The sequence below is a fragment of the Rattus rattus genome, chromosome 1, assembly GCF_011064425.1.
Source record: "Rattus rattus isolate New Zealand chromosome 1, Rrattus_CSIRO_v1, whole genome shotgun sequence".
In the NCBI taxonomy this organism is placed as follows: Eukaryota; Metazoa; Chordata; class Mammalia; order Rodentia; family Muridae; genus Rattus; species Rattus rattus.
The window spans coordinates 65,164,649-65,180,239 of record NC_046154.1 but is presented as its reverse complement, the minus strand read 5'-3'; the positions used below and the strand labels follow the sequence as shown (position 1 = coordinate 65,180,239).

At 43.0% G+C, this 15,591-nt stretch overlaps 1 pseudogene; it reads right to left on the bottom strand.

Moving 5' to 3' along the window:
* Window positions 1-9,013: 9,013 nt before the first annotated feature.
* Window positions 9,014-9,164, bottom strand: LOC116890306 (annotated as a pseudogene).
* Between the last annotated feature and the right edge of the window lie 6,427 nt (window positions 9,165-15,591).

Genomic DNA, 15,591 nt, shown 5'->3' with positions numbered 1-15,591 from the left:
CCTGGCTCTCATGGTATAAATTTTTCTTCTCCTATGGGAGGACCCTAGCTATTAAAGATGTTAAATGCCTGCTCTGTCTGAGTAGGTAAATGAAACATTTGTTACAGTCTCTTACATTCAAAAGCCAATTTTCATTTTTCATCTTGCCACGCATAATTTTTATTTTTGAACTCTTAGCTGATGATTGAACAATTTCATTATTTTGTGAGCTAAGCGCATAGGTGACAGAATTTCTCATTACATGTCTATATTACCAAAGCATATTGGCATAGTATCAGGTATAGCAGGCTTTACACATACAAAAAGGATTTTTAAATATCAATGCTTATGCTTTGTAAGCCTAGAATTGATTTGGTTGGAAAAAAATCATATGACTCTCGCTAGTTTATATTTGACTAAGATAGGTAAGTAAAATAAAATACTGGAAACAAAAGTTCCAAGAAAGTTCAAAACATCGCTCTTTAAAATTTAAGTTTGTGTTAGAGAAGCTAGTTGCCCCCGGCTCATTGGTTCCAGATGATTCTCTGGGTCTATCTGTGACTCATTCTAGCAATAAAGGACACCGGACGAATATGTTCAAGAATGATACTGTCTTTATTCATGCTTTGGTGAGAAGTGCCACGCCGTTCTTATATCACTTCCTGGGTCATGCTGAGGTTAATGCAGGCTCAAGAGAGCAAAGGAGAGGCAAAGGGTTGGGCCATGTAAAAAAATTTTTTTTCAAGATAGAAAATGTTATTTCTCTTTTCAACTTTCATAGAAAGAAAAACTCCATTAGTTTGTGGGGAAAGAGAAAATTATAAAATATAAGTTGTAAAATTATAAAAAATAAACTTGTCTTTTATCCCCACTGGGTCCTGTACCGTGGCGGCCCATTGCCTCTGCCGCACACTTAAATCGATACGTGAAAGAGCACACAACACAATAACCTCTGATCCAATTGATAAGAAATAATTGCCCACCTAGACACACAAAGCCCTGTACACATCCATCCATTAAGGACATTCATAACAACCTGTAAAGGTACAGTGTGGAACCTTAACATTCACCTCCATGTTCTCTCAGTGGCTTCTGTTCCCATCTCCTTCCGTTCCAGTCTCCTCTTCCCTCAAACGTTTCTCCTGCCCATCCTTCCTTCTCGTCCAATGACTGGCCTCGTTCTATCTTGTTCCTGCCTTCATCTGTATGATATCCTACAGATATAAGTCCAAATGTCATGAAAATGAAAAAGTTATCAAAAAAACAGAGCTAAGAGAAAGGAGGAAGGAAGAGGAATGTTCAAATGCACCAAGACACAAAGCTGGCTGCTTCTGAGAGGGACAAGGAGAGACGCCTCTGAGAGGGAAAAGGAGAGACGCCTCTGAGAGGGACAAGGAGAGACGTCTCTGAGAGGGACAGGGAGAGACGTCTCTGAGAGGGACAGGGAGAGACGCCTCTGAGAGGGACAGGGAGAGACGCCTCTGAGAGGGACAGGGAGAGACGTCTCTGAGAGGGACAGGGAGAGACGCCTCTGAGGGGGACAGGGAGAGACGCCTCTGAGGGGGACAGGGAGAGACGCCTCTGGGGGACAGGGGAGGCGCCTCTGGGGGACAGGAGAGACGCCTCTGGGGGACAGGGAGACGCCTCTGACGGGGACAGGGAGGCGCCTCTGGGGGGGACAGGGAGGCGCCTCTGGGGGGACAGGGAGACGCCTCTGGGGGGACAGGAGAGACGCCTCTGAGGGGGGACAGGAGAGACGCCTCTGGGGGGACAAGGAGAGGCGCCTCTGAGGGGGGACAAGGAGAGACGCCTCTGAGGGGGACAAGGAGAGACGCCTCTGAGGGGGACAAGGAGAGACGCCTCTGAGGGGGACAAGGAGAGACGCCTCTGAGGGGGACAAGGAGAGACGCCTCTGAGAGGGACAAGGAGAGACGCCTCTGAGAGGGACAAGGAGAGACGCCTATGAGGACTCGGGGAAGACAATTTTTAATTTGAGCCATATGTGAACAGTTGTGGGGAGAGAAGGAAGGAGTCAAACCAGTCATGGGAAACTTGACCACAGTCAGGAGGTAAGGCCTCCCCTGAGGACCCCACCCCATCACTACACTTTGCAAAGCTGTGAAAACACTGCCTTTCAAAGAAGCCTAGAATTTGGAGAAAGGGAATTGGAACGTCCCATAGCAATCTGCTATTATGCTGGAAAACAGTAATGATATTTTGAATGAAAATGGAAGAAAATTATTGTAAGCTAACTATGTCCATCCACTGCTCTGAAATCATTTAAAATATGAATTCTATCATCTCTGTCACACCATCTGGGACTTTTCAGACAGAAATAAAAAGATCAGATACACGGTACTTTAGAGACAGTTGAGATTCGGGCGTATTAAAGGAAGTGCGAACTGAAACAGCTATGAGGTTTACCGCGAAAGAGGATGTGGCAGGGACCTAGTAGAGCGGCAGCCGAGATGGCAAAAAGGTGGGGTCTATGCAAACTCATTGCTTATTTCACTTTGATTTTTACGACTGCATCATGGCTGTGGGTGATGTTCAATGTAGGGCACTAAGATGAATTTTGGGGGATAAAGGTTTTTTAGAAGAGTTGTTGATGCTGTAGACACAGGTACGATCAGACAATAGCCTGCCTGGTAGAGACTCTGAGAACTCAAGCTCTGGCACCGGAGACCACACATGGGAAAGGGATGTGGTCTGAAATAAAATCAAGCCAAGGTAGAGTCTGTGACCTTCTTAAAACCCTCTGAGGACGGGGGTGTGGGGTGTGTTGGCGCGCGGGGTGGGGGGGTTCTTAGCAGAGGCCTAGAGCTAGTCTTCCCTGTCCCACAACTGCCTCGAGGAAGCAGGGAAGCGCGTGAGTAGCAGGCTGTGTGGCCACCAGTACATCTTTGTTTTGCCTGCAAATTCATTACCTCCAGGGAGAAATCTGAGCGAACAGAAACCTGTTAGCTAAAAATTGATAGACAGTACGGTCAGCAGGGTCTTATCAGGACTGGAGAGGGGGGAGAGGCTACAGGTTCTGTATCCTGAGCAGCAGTGTGGTTGGGATGCTAGAAAGATTGTTGGCTTGTTTATTCATTTAAAGTCATTTACCTACTTATTTTATTTGTTATGGGGAGACAGTAGGTTTTGGTGTGAGGCAGGTAGTTCAGGGGACACTGAGGCTACTGGGGACTAAAGAGTCGATTAGCAGACAGACAGACAGACTGGCAGGCAACAGCATGCTGGAAGCTTCAAGGAGACCTCAGGTCTGTACGGATAAGTTTTTGTCAACTTGGCACAAACTTTAATCACCTGGGAAGAGAGAGCCTCCATGTGGGAATTTCCTCTATCAGATTGTCCAGTGGGGATGGCCATGTGGCATTTTCTTGATGTGGGAGGGCTCAGCTCCCTGTGGGTAGTGCCATTCTTGGACATTTGGTCCTCGGTTGTATTTAACTGGGCATTTGGTCTTAGGTCGTGTTTTAAAAGGAAACCGAGCAAACCAGTAAGAATGTTTCCCCATGGATTCTGGTTCAGTTTCTGCCTCCGTATCCCTTCCCTGAGCTTCTGCCCTGAATTCCCTACATGATGGAATAATCACCACCCCAAGTTGCTTTGGCCAATATTTTACCATAGTAACCCAGAAGCACACTAGAGCAGGGTCCACACACAGAAGACAGCATAGCGGGGTCTCCAAAGACAATCAGGGCCCAATGGGCAAAACAAGGAGACTCTGAGAATCAGGGCCCAATGGGCAAAACAAGGAGACTCCTCTTACATCATTTTAGGATTAGGGGAGGCAAGGAAGGGAGGGGGAACAGAGTGCAGCACCCCTTTGATGTAGACTTACTCCCTAGAAGAGGTGTGACTTGGGCAAGTCTGCTAGCAGCTTGGGCTTCCTATGTCCCAGTGACGCCTGTGAGAGGAGCCTCTTCAAAGCCTCAGCTATACACCTAGTGCTCTCTACAACCTGGACATTGTCTGAAAATAAAAAGTCATTATCAAAGGGGAGGTCCATGGTGAGAATAAGGCAATGGTAAAATCAAAACCTAGCCACCTTTTAAGCTCTGGTAGTTCTAGGAAGCAGGGGCACTGATAATAATGTGCACATGTATAAAATAGTTCCTTTAGACAGGAATAGAATATAAATGCAATAACAGTAAAAACTAAAAACACAATGTAGCTGGGCTGTGAAGGCACACACCTTTGATCCCAACACTCTGGAACCAGAGGCAGGCAGATCTCTGAATTCGAGGTCAGCCTGGTCTACAGAGTGAGTCCAGGACAACCAGGGCTACAAAGAATGATCCTGTCTTGAAGAAAAAATAAAACAAACAAAAAATAATACTACTGACTAGTATTGAGTTGACAGAAAGAATGTGAAGAAAATGTATATAGAAGATGGACCGTGTGAGAAATGCGTATGCTGCACGTGCATATCACACATTCCTCATCTTTAAACCTAGCAATCCTATCACTGCTCCCTAGCAATCCTTATCTAGAAACTGTGGGGTTAAGTAAGAGAAGAGTTAAAGTTAAACCCCGCCCCTTACCTTCAGAGGTCAAAGCAAGAACCTGCCTTAAGGAATGATTATCACAGACACATGGTCAAAGGTCACACTACTGACCTCCTTTGCTAAGGAAGGAGTCTTTTGCATTGCTATCTGCAAAAGATTGTTTGTTTTCATTACTGCCTGAAACTGTTTGATCCTGCAAACATCCACTGACTGTGATTTAAGGGAAAAAAAATTCCTTTTGGTGGGTACCAGAGTGGCCTCAGACAGTCCCACCACTGCCTATCTATCAGAGCCGTAAGAAATTGTTGGAGACTGCTAGACTTTTATAAAGCCTGAGTTTGGCTCCACCTGGAGTTTCCCCTTCTCCAAGTGCCAGCCTCAGCCCTCCTGGTTGGAATTTCTGTAAGAGTGGTGGTAAAGGAAAAGAGGATGGAGAAGTCTTGGCTGAAGTTTGACTGAGAAAGAGAGAAAAATGTGCATCCTTATGCCGAACCCCAGATCTGAAGAGGCCGTGCTACAGAGATCCTGCAGCAAACCAGGCCAGCCCGTATTCTTCTGGGGAATAAAACTCATAAAAGATGCATGATGGTTTGCAGGACAGTGGCCTTGCGAAAGCAGATATGGCTAAATGTCGACTCCTGATTGTCTTAGAAGTCATGTCCTAGTCATGTTCTTTTCTTTGCCCTTAGAATTTCTAGTTGTGCTTTTGAGGTTTTCTAAAGTGATATTTTTTTCTTTTTCATTTGTGTATCTCCTGACCCTTCACCCTTTCACTTCTAGATGGAGAAGTTCACTGAGAATTGAATGTATTGTGGTGGTGCAAACCTTAATCCCAGCACTCGGGAGACAGGTGGGAGGCTCTCTCTGTGAGTTCGATGGCAACCTGGTCTACAGAACAAGCCGTAGGACAGGCAGGACTGCATAATAGAAAGATCCTGCCTCAGAAAAAAACAAAAGAAACAAAATTTGTTTTAATTCTGATTTAGTGTTGATTTCTGACAGTTCATGTTTGTCCCGGACAATCTTATTTCTCTTTCATTTGTGAGGGGTAGCTTTGGGGGACTCTCTTAGGCTTTCTATTGCTGTGATGAAACACCATGACCAAAAAGCAAGTTGGGAAAGAAAGGCATTTGTGGGGCTTACACTTTCACATTATAGTCCCTCACTGAAGGAAGTCAGGACAGGAACTAAAACAGGGCAGGAACCCGGAGGCAGGAACTGATGCAAAGACCATGAAGGGTACTGCTTACTGGCTTTCATCCTGTCTTTCTCAGCCTGATCCTTATACAATGTGAGACCAGGACCACTAGCTCAGGGACAGAACCACTCACAATGGGCTGAGTCCTTTTCTACCAATCACTAAGAAACTGCTCTACAGGTTTGCCTTCAAGCCTTGGTCTTAATAGAGGAACTTTCTCAGTTCAGGTCTCCTCATCTCATGACTATAGTTTGTACCAAGTCGACATAATCAAGCCAGCACAGGACATGCTATTTGCACTTAGTAGAGTGCTTAGTGTCTCTTAGCCTGTTAGGATTTTGAGAAACCTGCCACCTGTCAAACGTGTTTCGCCTAAAGGCTTCAATGATTTTTCTCTTGACTAACTTCTTTTTAATTGTACTTTTTGTTCAAATTAACTCAACGAGTTAGGAAAGAATGAATGAGCTTAGGTGTCTGTATTGTTTCAACCATGAAGGAAATATCTCATCATTTTCTTTCTTATAGTAAATAGCAACATTCTTTTTCTTTATTTTGGTTCACAGAATGTATGTATTGATTTTGCTTTCAATAAACCATAATGTAAAAAGTTCTTTTTATTGGATTTTTTAAATTTACATTTCAAATGTTATTTCCTTTCCTGGTTTCCCAGACATTAGTCCCCTATTCCATACCCCTGCCCTTCATCTATAAGGGTGTTCCCCTCCCCATCCACCTCCCCTTCTGGCCCCCCAACATTCCCACACACTGGCAGTCCAACCTTGGCAGAACCAGGGCTTTTCCTTCCTTTGGTGCCCAACAAGGCCATCCCTCTGCTACATATGAAGCTGGAGCCATGGGTCAGTCTTTGGGTAGTGGTTTAGACCCTGGGAGCACTGGTTGGTTGGCATTGTTGTTCTTATGGGGTTGCAAGCACCTGCAACTCTTTCAATCCTTACTCTAATTCCTCCAGTGGGAGTCCAGTTCTCAGTTCAGTGCTACGCTGCTACCATTCACCTCTGTATTTGACATGCTCTGGCTGTGTCTCTCAGGAGACATTTATATCAGGTTCCTGTCAGCATGCACTTATTAGCTTTATCATTCTTATCTAGTTATGGTGGTTGTGTGTACGTGTATGTATGTGTGGAGATATATATATATATATATATATATATATATATATATATATCAGCCAAATATCGATCAAGCTCTGAATGGCCGTTCCATCAGTCTCTGCTCCAAACTTTGCAATCATATCCCCTCCTATGAATATTTTGTTCTGCCTTTTGAAAAGGAGTGAAGTATCCACATTTTGGTCATCCTTCTTCTTGAGCTTCATATGGTCTGTGGATTGTATCTTCGGTAATTCAAGCTTTTGGGCTAATATCCACTTATAAGTAAGTGCATATCATGTATGTTTTTCTGTGATTGGGTTATCTCACTTAGAATGATATTTTCTAGATCAGTCCATTTGTCTATGAATTTCATAAAGTCGTTGTTTTTGATAGCTGAGTAGTAATCCATTGTGTAGATGTACCACATATTTTGTATCCATTCTTCTGTTGAAGGGCATGTGGGTTCGTTCCAGTTTCTGGCTATTATAAATAAAGCTGCTATGAACATAGTGGAGCATGTGTCTTTGTTGTATGTTGGAGCATCTTTGGGTATATGCCCAGGAGAGGTAAGCTTGTCCTCAGGTAGTGGAATGAACAATTTTCTGAAAAACCTCCAGAATGATTTCCAGAGCGGTTGTAAAACTTTGCATTCCCACCAACAATGGAGGAGTGTTGCTCTTTCTCCGCATCCTCACCAGCATCTGCTGTCACCTGAGTTTTTGATCTTAGCCATTCTCACTGGTGTGAGGTGAAATCTCAGGGTTGTTTTGATTTGCATTTCCCTGATGACTAAAGATGTTGAACATTTCTTTAGGTGTTTCTCAGCCATTTAACATTCCTCAGCTGAGAATTCTTTGTTTAGTTCTGTACCCCATTTTTAATAGGGTTATTTGGCTCTCTGGAGTCTAACTTCTTGATTTCTTTGTATATTTTGGATATTAGTCTTCTATCAGATGTAGGATTGGTAAAGATCTTTTCCTAATCTGTTGGTTGCCATTTTGCTCTAATGATAGTGTCCTTTGCCTTACAGAACCTTTGCAGTTTTATGAGGTCCTATTTGTCAATTCTTGGTCTTAGAGCATAAGCCATTGGTGTTCTATTCAGGAAAATTTCCCCAGTGCCCATGTGATCAAGACTCTTCCTCACTTTTTCTTCTATTAGTTTGAGTGTATCTAGTTTAATGTGGAGGTCCTTGATCCACTTGGACTTAAGCTTTGTACAGGGCGATAAGAGTGGATCCATTTGCAATCTTCTACATGTTGACCTCCAGTTGAACCAACACCATTTGTTGAAAGTGCTATCTTTTTTCCATAGGATGGTTTTAGCTCCTTTGTCAAAGATCAAGTGACCATAGTTGTGTGGGTTCATTTCTGTGTTTTCAATTATATTCCACTGATCTGTCTGCCTGTCTCTGTACCAATACCATACGGATTTTTATCACTGCCTGTCTCTGTACCAATCCCATACAGTTTTTTATCTGGTTTCTAGTCAGTCAGATCTTCCGAAGTGATCTGGTTGCTAGTTGGTCAGTGCTAAGAAATTCCTTGGATCATCTGGGCCTGACTTCCTCCCCTTATGGATTCCTTATTTCCTCTGAGTACTGCTCTGTCAACAATTCTCAGGAGAGAGTCCCCTACAGGGCATCCAATTGCTCTACTATTAAAGTACAGGATGAGAAGATCAGTACAACTCATAGATCAATACAACTGAACGAGAATCTATACAAATGATTGAGGATCAGTACAGATGAGTGAGGATCAGTACAGATGAGTGAGGATCAGTACAGATGACTGGAGATCAGTACAGATGAGTGGAGATCAGTACAGATGACTGGGGATCAGTACAGATGACTGGGGATCAGTACAGATGACTGGGGATGGCCTTGAGCCTCTGGTGCTGTTTGTTTTTCATGTCTCTAGCACAACGTGTGGTGTTAACTATAAGTCATTGTCACAACTCTGAATTATCCAACTCTGAAAGTCAAGATAAATATTTGCAGTGCATCCTGAGGTTAACATGATGTCTGTCTCACTTAAAGAGAGGCTCTGGGATTCTAAAGTCAGGGCTATGCTCCTTAGACTGGCTCAGGTTCTAAATATTTTGACATGGTGTTTCACCTTGTTTGCACAAACCAGTTTTGTTGTGAAAACATAATACTATAAGGAGAACTTTACTTTAAGCAGAAAAATAGATTTTTCTTTAAACCACTCAAGTCTCAAGTGGAAAAATACTTGTAGCCTACTTTCTCCAATATTTCACATGAGGTAAGCATGTTGAAGGACTATAATTGATGTATTCTATTAGCAATAATCGCGCCTCGGATAAACCTCATTGGCTACAATACTGCCACTGCGCAAAGCTTAATTGATGTGTTCTAAACAGTAAAATCAAACCATCCAGGATTCTTTCCCCAACTACGCAAATGGTGACTTTGAAAGAATGTTTAGAAGTGGACAAGTTGCTCTTGCAGTGTTTTATATGTGAGGAATGAGAACGATGATGTGTTTGATGCTCTGACACTGAAATCACCCATAGTGTAGGGCCTTCTCTTTGTCTGAGAAGTATGGGCAGCCAGTGGAGAAACTCACAAAGCTTTGTAAGAAGAGCAAAAAGGGCATCCTGGTCAACATGGACGACATCATTGAGCAGTATTCAAATGAGGACACCTTCATTCTCAACATGGAGAGCATGGTGGAAGGCTTTAAGATCAGGCTGATAGAGATCTGAACCCTGATGGAGTCCCTGAAGGAGCTTTTGGTGCATTCCTTCCTTGGGAGAGATGTGATTTCTGCCACCCCAGAACCTGGAGATCCATCTCATCCACCTCACAAGACTGTTACAAGACTGCTGGGAAGGGGGCGGGGCCCAAGGCCCAGTAACAGACTTCCTTCCACTCTTCCACTTGCTCCCTCTGGAGCTGAAGCCTGAGCCCCTCAGTAGATTTCTTTGAGCCTGGTAGAGCCTTATTTATTGCCCATTCTTACCCAAAGAATCCTCCAGGACTCTGCAAGTTACTGATAGGTCTATGTGAGACCTCCAGAGTTTCCCCTTTAAGGGCAGCAGCAGCAAGTCCTCTCATCTCGAGCCTGAGGAACTGGTGTGTCCTTTTCTTACCTTTCCACATTTCTTGAGTGGATGGACCAGATGAGATGCTGCTTGGTGCAGCCTTCATGGATGAGGTAAGAAGGGCCCCAAACCTTCAGATTGCTCTGAGGAATCTGCTAAATACCTCCAGGGACACTCAGCAAATAGCCACTGGCCGCGTATAGGAAGACTTTGTGCTACTATGTCAACAAATAAGGAACACGAGAAAGAGTATGTCTGACGACCATGTACATAATCTGTACATAATATTGCAGTAATATATTTACCTATGGTTTGTGGGCATGTTTACTGCCATTGGCCTGGAGGAGACACACCGGAGATTCAGAGCGTTCTGCTCTATCCAAGAGGAGGTTAGGGAAGTGGCCTCTGGGACGTCATGTGATGGTGGTGAACGCCATGCCTGAGGGCTTGTTTCCCAGAGCCCTCTCTCAAACATGACTCTCCCTTGAGGCCATGGCGTTTTATCTCATGGTGAAATATTGCCTAAGCTCGTCCTTTGAGCTGTCTTGGAAAGGACATATTGTCAGTGCCTCCTCTAACATCTCTTGAGCCGTGCGCAAAATCTCTGCAGAGATTTTCGCTGGGGACCTGTCGCTGGGACCTGCTGCAGAACCGCTTGGCCGACACGGGGATCCTGGACACTGTAGCGCCTCATAGTTTACAAGCATGCCCTTCATCGCAAGTGACTCCTTTAAAAGTCTAACTGCAGCGTTGTGAATTGAGCCAGCAGCTCTGCTGGGCTGTGAACAGTAGACAATTCTTTGCCTTGCTTCTGACAGGAAGAATTAAGCTATCCACCCTGGCTCTGGAATCCACCCTGGCTGTGGGAAGCATGGGAATCCTTGCACTTCTGAAACCAACTCTGGAAGGCGCTGGAAAGCTAAGGCTGTTTTGTCCTCTCCTCGCCCTTGGAAGGTCAGAGAAAAACGGCTTACACCGAACAGTCATGAAAGCATGCCCCATCATGGACCTCTGTTCTCTTTGAAAGAACAAGTCAGTAGCTCTGTTAGGGTTAAGGGCTGGTATGTGCCCCTGTGGGCCGAGAACTATTAATTTGGATAGCCAGACACATCCCATCCCAAGGCCTAGATAATGAAACAGCTTTTAAGGAAAGGTCTAAATTTGTCTGTGAAGCACTTTAATGTCTTACCTAGAGGCTCTGCTCTCCGGCCTCTGCCTTGCTCTATCTGCCCCTGAGGCCCACAGCAGCTGAGGCTGACTCCAGCCCAGCTACTGCTCTTCCAAGCTGCAGAGAAATTGAATGGGATGGGGAGTAGGTGCCGTAACCAAGAGGATCCCAAAGGGTAGCAGAGGGCACCTTTCTGAGAGCCCACAAAGAGTCTGAGACTCCTTATCCTTCTTCCTGTTGCCAAAGGTTTGCATCCAGGGCTCTGCTCTATTCCAGCCCTGCACTCCAAATGCCACTCCTTCAAACTAAGCAGCCTGGGGACCCTCCAGGGTACTAGTGGGTCTCTGATCTAAGACAGACAAACACCGTGTTGGAAATATACGCCCTGTGTGCTTCCTGTGCTGTAGTGCTTGAACTTAGCTGCAAACATGACTGGCAGACCTTAGAGATGGGCTTAGGATTCCAGAGCAGGGAGACAATCCAACAGGCTACCAGCTCTTCTCTCTAGTCTCTCTGGAAAATTACTGGTCTGCTCTGGGTCCAGAGACAAGTCAGAGCCGGCTCTCCCTTTGTCCTGAGTCCCTACTCTATGAGATAGCCATTGCCAGAAGAAGGGATAGGAAACCACAAGGAGCAGTATAGCGTCAGGTACGGAAGTGTCTGCTGGTGGATTTCCGTGCAGTTCATCGCTCGCTAGGTTGACTGAGCTTTGTTAAGCATCAGGTCCTGAACAAAAGCACTCCAGAAAGATAGAAAAGTTTAATCTCACCCAAACATAGAACTTTTTATTTTTTGGTAATCCATAAAAGGGGGGTGACACATGGAGCAGGTATTTCCTTCTATGTCTCCACATTGTTGGAACTTCCTCGGTGTTTAGAAATTGGAACTGGTAGAAAAATACACAGTGTGCTGTCACCTTGAAGTCGGTTCCTAAAAGACTAAGGCACATCCCAACGCATAGAAACCTGGGAAGTTTGAAATGAATTAAAACATTTTCCTTCATATTTTAATAGTCACGAAAATGTAACAGGAAAAGAGGCCAAATTCTAAGAATGACCCTTTCTGAAAAACCAGCAGGAGAGACTCGTGTGTATAATCTGCTCCCACATTAAAAAAAAAAAAAAAAAAAAAGAGTAAATGTAACTTAATAGTTTTGTAAATGGGAGAGGGGGAAAATCTATAAACTATAAATATGTTATTTTATTTTTTGTACTTTTTTAAGAAGAAAAAATATTCACAACATGAAAAAAAGAAGTGGACAAGTCAAGAGTGTCATGGCATTTCAAAGTCCATTTGTCTACTTCATTCACCTAAGCATGATTACCAAGGTCCAGTTATCAAAGCACTGAAAACCAGCAAACAAAGGCCCCCTTGTGGCTGCCCCAGTTAAGCTGTACAATCAATATTAACACTTTACCCTAACAGGGGTTTCCCCCTTATAGTTTTATAAACTGCCATTTGCCTATGGGCCATATTGTTTCTTTTCTACCCAGACACACATATCTTGTGTCCCTGAAACCCCCAGGACAAATATCTCTTCTGCTTTTCCCTAGTCCTCTATCTTTGTCTCTTATTCTTGGTCCTATGTCTTTCTGGGTCAAATAAATCACCTTTGAGCTGAGAACTTGGTTGGGGAGTGCATTGTACAAATACCAGTCACTTTACACAGTTTGACAATATGCTGTCTGTGCATTCAGAAGAATATGATACACAGGAGAAAAGGAAAGACTTAGGAATTAACCATGAATGGATGAGAAGCAAGAGACAGGTATATCCAATTGCCTGAACATGATGCAATGTCATATGCATCTATAATAATTGACAGCTTGATTGTGCATATAATTTCATTACAGAAAAATGCCAGTGTAAACAATAAAATTGTTTTAAATAATTAAAGAATGAACAAATAAAACAAGTTGCATTTATATATTATGAACAATTCATGGAAAATGTATCTATACAAAATTATGCTGCAAGGTATGTTACATCATATAAATAGTTAAATAAGTGAATAAATAAGCACATAAAGAAATAAATGGGTACAGACAGACAGACAGACATGCAGACACTAAGTGGAATGCACACAGACCCCTCCTTCTCCAGAGAATTTCAGTTTTAGAAGGCTAGACGGAAACGACACAGAAGACCTTTTTATGCATACTTGTCCATTGCTCACATGACATGACTTGTGGACCCGAGAGGATTTCCCTTTCTAAGATGAATTTGAAGAGAATGGAGTCTCTCTGAATTCAGTTCTTCTGGAGAAAAGTCTGTTTCAGTGTGAAAGAAATTCTGCCAGCAAACAGAATTCTGGAAAAAAAAAAAAAACAAAAAAAACAACAAAAAAAAAAAAAAAAAAAAACTCGCCAGAATTGGATTCTGTTTTGTCTTTGCAGGCTAAGCCAGTAGGTGGCTCTCTTCTTCCCTAACGATTTAGTTTCCTTTTTCTTTCTCTCTTTCTTTCCTTCCTTTCTTCTTTCTTTCTTCCTTTCTCTCCTTCCTTCTTTCTCTTTCTTCCTTTCTTCCTCTTTCTTTTTACTCTCTTTGTTCTTTCCTTTTTCCTGTTCTTTTTTTTATTGTTGAAACAGTCAGCTTTAGATCGTTAGAAGAACATTGTCAAAGGTCTAAAATTAAGAGGAAATTCTTATACATGAGAGTTTCATTCAAACCTTGAATTCCTTCATTCATGTTTCAATGATGGTTAGATGTCTTAGGAAAAAACTCCAGTCAGGAATCAAGATGTAAAGAATAGACACATTTGTAGAGTGAGCAGAGCTGGGTAATGAGGAGCACACAGTGGGGCCCTCTGCATCAGGGAGTGGTAAATAAGGACAGTGACACTGAAAGATGGGGTCTGGGACAGCAGAGAGCTGCTGGGAGTCTATCGAAGAGAAAGCTGTGTGTGTGCACGTATACACATAAGTATATATAACACATATGGCTATTATACGTCAGATATACAAGGCATCAAGTATAAGATATGCATTTATCTGTAATTCCACTTTCTGTTTCAGTCTAAGATACTGACACCTATATATTTCTCAGCCATCAATTCTTACTGAATATTTAATTCAGGGATTAATCTTCCATGCCCAATGTATTTAATGGCAGAGATATTCAGTTAATTGTGACAAGACAACAAGTGCCTCAGTTGTCTGTACTTTCACACTTATTCTTTCATCATTCCTGAGGTGTTGGTTTGATGGTCAAAGTCTTCAATTCTGTTCTGTGTCTCTTCTCTACTTTCCTAGAAAAGAAAACCCTGTTGTCGGTTTCTGCCACTGAACCAAGAATATGATGTCATTGAAGTGAAAGCTGAAAAAGGAACTGATGTGTCTTCTAAATAACAGAGTAGTAGCAAAAATGTTAGGCACTAACATTAAAAGGACAGGATCTATGGCCATTAATAAGATAGGAAAGTGACTATATTTTCAGGTGATCTTCAGTGTCAATGCAATCCACATAAAACTTTGAGTAATATTTCTCTCAGAAGTATCATATTTAAAATACATGTGGAGCCATGAAGATAACAAAGAACAAAGCAGTGCTCTACTCATCCTGTCACAATACCTGGTTTGAAATTAGAACTTACACCTAAGAGGGGCCTCCTGCACTGGCCAACCCTTACCACAGAACTCTTATATTCCCTGCCAATGAACAGAGACTCACAACTGATCACTGAGAAAAGGAAGTGCTGATTTCCTGGCCTCAGGAACCACTGAAGAAGAGGGAATAGAAGAATTGGAACAGCAGAGGCAGCGGATGATGCAGCAAAGCCGTGTTCTTGAACACAACAGAATAGTTACTCATGTGAACGTGAGTGGCTATGACTGAATTGACATGACCACACCAGACGAATTATCAGCTTGGAAAACAGAGGCAATTCCACCTCCAGCTGAGGAACGATGGAAAAATATTGGTGCTGGAGGAAAGAGATTCAGGTAACCTCAGGTCGGGGCACCTGAGAGTGGCTTCCATGCTCCTTGAGATGGTGCTGTACCATGCACAACTAGTAATTCAAAGGAGATGGAGCAAAAGTAGAATAATGAGGAGTAAGCAGAGGAGGAAGAAAGAGGAGGAGGAAGAAGAGTAACAAACAGAGAAGTAGAAAGTAGGAAGAGGAAAGGTCCAGGAAAATAGAGAAGGTATAGTGGTGTTTCAGAGGGTTAATTTTGGAGTCACTTCACTCTCCTGGTTGGATTTATTCCCAGATTGGTTTATGAGGCTATGAGTGGGGTTAATTCCCAGGTTCTTCTTGTCTTGCTTTTCTGTGCCATATAGGCAGGGTAGTCATTTTTTTAACCTGTTTTGCATTGTTGTACATGTTCTCATTCATATTTAGAACCTAAAACCACTAAACTAATTAATGATAATAGTAGATGACAAATATATGAGATCAAGGAAATTAAATGATAAATAAATCCAAGGCATATTTGATCAAAGTGGACTAAGGAATGTGAGGAGCAAGACTCTCTGGTTGTCTTCTGCACAGCAGCTGTCTATCCATCCAGAAGAATACTATATGCTAGAGAGAAGTAGGTGAAAGTATCTAGG